The sequence below is a fragment of the Phascolarctos cinereus genome, unplaced genomic scaffold (assembly GCF_003287225.1).
Source record: "Phascolarctos cinereus isolate Bilbo 61053 unplaced genomic scaffold, phaCin_HiC Scaffold_726;HRSCAF=1367, whole genome shotgun sequence".
Lineage (NCBI taxonomy): Eukaryota > Metazoa > Chordata > Mammalia > Diprotodontia > Phascolarctidae > Phascolarctos > Phascolarctos cinereus.
The window spans coordinates 189,088,765-189,093,628 of record NW_027556098.1 but is presented as its reverse complement, the minus strand read 5'-3'; the positions used below and the strand labels follow the sequence as shown (position 1 = coordinate 189,093,628).

Genomic DNA, 4,864 nt, shown 5'->3' with positions numbered 1-4,864 from the left:
TCCTCTTGGTTTGAATTCACTTACTTCCAGCTTGAAAGGAATAGGTACACTAGACAATTCCAGTACCTTATAAGACACTAGTCCCTGACTTTAGGGAGGCATTGTGTCTGATAAGGCATTGAACCTGTGCAGTGTTCAAGTTGCATTTGCTTGGGTTTTTAAAATTTATTTTTCTTCAGATGGAAGTAATCAAACATGGAAAACAAAAATCTACATTTTATTAGATTAAGACATTACCATGGATACTGTCTCCAATGATAATAACCCCTTCCTGTCCCCAAACAGTTATTTAAAATAAACAGAAAAACCTTATTTTTTAGGTGCCTTAAGGCTGATTCGTGAAATATTTACCCCATTTTTTCCCACAAAAGGCATATACAAAACAGGCCTCAACCAGTGAGGCCTTTTCATTTCAACCCCTGTAATTCAACAAAAACTTGGATCATTCATGTGCTTTTTTTCTCCACTTCTATATACTGTACCGCTCTGTTAAGAAAGTTGTCCTGAGTGTCTTCCAGCTATCTTTTTTCCATATGATTTTCTGGACCTTCACTTTCAAAGGATACTACAAAGACTGCTTCCTCACTGTAAATAAATGCTGCGAATAAGTAACTCCCAAAAAGACATTCTACCTATTTCCATGTCACAAAGTCATTAATTTGTCTGGAAATCTCCCAAAATTTCTTGAAGTTTATCTGGCCATTTGGCAGGTGGTTAGTATGTATTTTGTGCAGGAAATGGATATCCTAGATAACAGAGGTTGAAAACTGGGATGACTCTCTCTTCCCTGCTACTGCTGACAATCTGAGAACTCAGGGCAGTCCCTTGCAGGACAGTTTGTTAGTTATAGAAGTTTCTGGATGGGTTCATGTAGTGCTCCAGAACATCAAATTTAGCAGTCTTGACTTTGGACCATGTTTTCTTTAGTTGTGCCACTGGACTCAGCTTCATACAGAGATAATGACCATCATGGAGTTAAAATTCCCAATGATGAGACATTCCCTTGACACATCAATGAAGAATTACACCAATCTTGTCCTTTGCTTCTTCTTTACCACCGTGCAAATCTCTGTGGCGACCAGCATGCTCATGCAGTTGAGCCAATTGTCATAGGCCTCTAGGGCATAGGTCTTGTTACCAACCCTGCAGCATTTGTGATTATCTAAAGAGTCCATGTGGCTGACCATCTGCATCAGATCTTCAGGGTGAATTGCTGACCCTTTCTAGCTCTGTGTGGGTGAGCTGCTGGCCAGAATGAGTGGGACACAACACACATTTAGGATATCCTTCTGGGACTCCTGGGGCTTTGATTTCAGTATAGTCCCTTTGCCTGTGACAGGTGGATACTTCTCCCTTATCTCCTGGAACTGGTTCCTGGTGGTAAAGGACAGGATAAGGTTCTGGGTCGTCTGGGTGATGGTTGTCTTCACTGTTCCATTCTCCTCATCACACTGTGTGATTCTATGAGTGATCTCTTTTAGTTCCTTCATGATCTTATCCTGGAAATCATAGGGGAATGCTTCAGTCCATGCCATGAGGAGCTGGAAAATCCTGGCAGTGAATGACTTTAACTTGGTGTTTTCCGTCTTATCCTTCGCCTACAGCTTCTCCTTGGTGTAGATCTGGTCCATCTTGGTTACATGGAGGAATGATGATTCAGGAGCTCAGGAGGGAGGTGAAGACATAAGTCTTATAAGGATAATAATCCATGGCAGGGACCAGATTTTTAATCAAGGTTTCTAGGAATCCAGAGATAAGATTCCCATCTTAGAAAACGAGGTCTCCACCACTCTGCTTTCCCATGTCTTGCTGAATCTATCCACTACAACTAGACCCAGGCATACTGGAAAAGCTTGGTGTCTGGTGCATTGTTTCCCTCATTATCTTTTGCTGTATGCACATAAAAGCCTGTAATCAGGCAGCAAAATAAAACTCCAACTGGTAACCAGGGGACAAAGAGGCTTTCAGCACTAGGTCTCTCAACCCCAGCTGTACAGAATTATCCCCTCATTCCATTCCAACTTGGGTTCCATCTCCTGTTTCTTGTGGTGGTTCTACTGCCTCTGTGCCTGCCTGCCTTCTCTGCTTCTCACCACCTCAGCTCTCCCTATTCTGGTTTTTAAAGAGTTCTCTTTGGTGTGTGTGTATATATGTATGTATGTGTGTATATATATGTGTGTGTGTGTGTGTGTGTGTGTGTGTGTGTGTGTGTGTGTGTATTCATTTGGTCTATTCTGCCTTTTAAGGGTTCTCTTCAGTTTGTCTTTGTGGCTTTTTTACCATTTGGTCTATTTTGTTGAATAAGGTGCTATTTTCTTCAGTATTTTTTTTGGGGTGTGGCTTCTTTACCAATTTGTCAACTCTTTTCTCCCCATTATTTTCTTGCATCCCACTCATTTCCCTCTACCTCTCTTATTTGAGTTTTAAAATATTTTTGAGTTCTTCCAGGAATTATTATTAGTTTTTAGGCCTGAGACCAATTCATATCTTTTGAGGCTTTGCATGTGGCTGTTTTGATATTATTGTTTTGTTCTAGGTTTGTGTTTGATCATCTCTGTCACAACAGTAACTTTTTGTGGTAACATTCTTTTTTGTTATTTGCTCATTTTTCCAGCCTGTTTCTTGACTTTATGTCAATATATCAAAATAACTTTATATTAAATTTGGGATCTACTCCTGACATGGAAGGGGCACTGTTTTATTTATGTAGCTGTTTTCAGAGTTAGTTCTGGGGTCCTGGAAGTTTTCAGTTCTTCCAAGGTGGTATGATCTAAGAAGAGGTGTGTTTACTACTCTTCTGGCCTGTGTTCTCATCTGTGAGTAACCACAAGTGCTCTTTTTCATGAAAGAACTGTGAGGAGAGTCCCCTTTCCCCTGTGCCCACATACTCTGGTGTGGTAGTGCTCCTCCTCACCCTGAAGCTGTGATTCAGGACTTCAATACAGATCTAAATATAGGCAATGCAATAGAGTCCTGCATCTAGTATTAGCAAAGGTATACTTGTAAGCTCCTTCTGTCTGACCTCCTTACTGTCTATGAACTGAGGATTCTAGAAGCAGTTGCTCCCAAGGCATGCTGCTGGCCTGACAAGGTGAGACTTATTGCTGTTCTGCTATGGAGTTGCTTGCTTGATCTAGGCTGTGCTCCACTCTCACTGAGGCACAACAGACCTTTCTTCCTGGCCTTCTAAGTTGTTATGAGATAGTAATTGTTTTACCCTGTCCTTTTGTGGGTTCTATCACTACTGAATTTGTTTTGAAATGTTATTAAAGTTGTTTGGAGGGGAATATGGAAGAGGGCAGATGAGTCCCTGACTTTTCTCTTTACTTTACACCTAGTCATATTTCTATTTTATAGAATGAAAAAGGACTGTTTTACTCATCTCTTATCTGTCATTGTATCTCCAGCACTTATCACAGTGCCTGACACATACCATGTAGTTAACGAATGCTTACTCATTTGACTTGACCAATATGCTTTGAAGAATATAAAATTTGATTCAAGTTGGTTTTAAGACACCTATTGTAAGCCCTTAGAGGCCTATTTTCTTGTGTTAAGCATGTTTAGTTTTTAATTATCATTTCCTTAGAGAATATTTCTTTTATATTTTAAATAAACTTAATATCTTAGAACTTTGTATAGAATTTTACCCTTTATAGCTGATTCTGATGATATTCTAAATTAGAGATATATTTGAATTATTCACCGGAAAAATATTACCCCAAATTCTACCCATCATTTTTTTTTTGCCCCAACGCTACTAAAACATACAGTGGAAAAGTAAAGACAAGTGTAAACTTTAGCATCTATTTAGTTTTGTGGGACAAAAGATTAAGGATATAAACAACTGGGAGAATTTCTGAGATAATGCTGTGGCAGCAAATTCTAACATTTTCATAGTGTATCTCTTCCAATATTGCTTGGATTGATGCTATTTTCACAAAACAACTGTGGAATGAAAAGTTTGGTGAGTGGAAAGTCATGTTTCCCTGAAATTTTATCAGTAGAAAGTGAGGGAAAAGTCGAGCTTGATTATCTTTGGATCTTTAAGTTACCATTATTTCTTTTCAGTTAAGGCATGCACTATAGTAAAGAGGAGGAAATCAGGGAAAAAATGAAATAAAAATAAAGGCATTGCATTGTTAGTGCTCTGTTCTTAATGTAGCACTACAGCCTGGGTTATTAGGGCATAGTAAAGGATCATGGTCATGATTTCCTTCATTTAGACGAAAAATTGGTATACTGAAACAAAATTTGACATTATTTTATCTGTTTATTTTTAGCATTGAAATAAGGGACTTGCTTATTTGCTTGGAAAAGGCTATATATATATCATATAAAATATTTATTTTAAAGTAATGGTGTTAAAATATTGATTAGAGGAAAATGGGAAGAAAATGTGAGTTTTTAAAATTTTTAAAAATTTTTAACATATGTTTGTAAAACTTTGTGTTACAAATTTTCTCCCTTCCTCCCTCCCCACCCACCCTCATTGAAAAGGCAAGCAACTCGATGCAGGTTATAGATGTATGGTCATGCAAAACAATTCCATAGTAGTTATGTTGTGAAAAACTAAGTATACTTCCCTTCATCCTATCCTACCCCCGATTTGTTCTATTCTCTCTTTTGACCATGTCCCTCCTCAGAAGTGTTTGCTTTTGATTATCCCCTCCCTCAATCAGCCGTCCCCTCTATCAACCCTCTGCTCTCTTGTCCCCTTACCCCCCTTATTTTCCTGTAGGGTAACATAGATTTCCATATCCCATTGTGTATGTTATTCCCTCCTTAAGCCAAATCCTATGAGAATAGGATTCACTCATTTCCTCTCACCATCCCCCATTTCCCCTCCACCGTAAAAGACTTT

General features: G+C 38.7%; 1 pseudogene; it reads right to left on the bottom strand.

Moving 5' to 3' along the window:
• Nucleotides 1–469: 469 nt before the first annotated feature.
• On the bottom strand, nucleotides 470–1,869 carry LOC110213297 (ras-GEF domain-containing family member 1A pseudogene; annotated as a pseudogene).
• Between the last annotated feature and the right edge of the window lie 2,995 nt (nucleotides 1,870–4,864).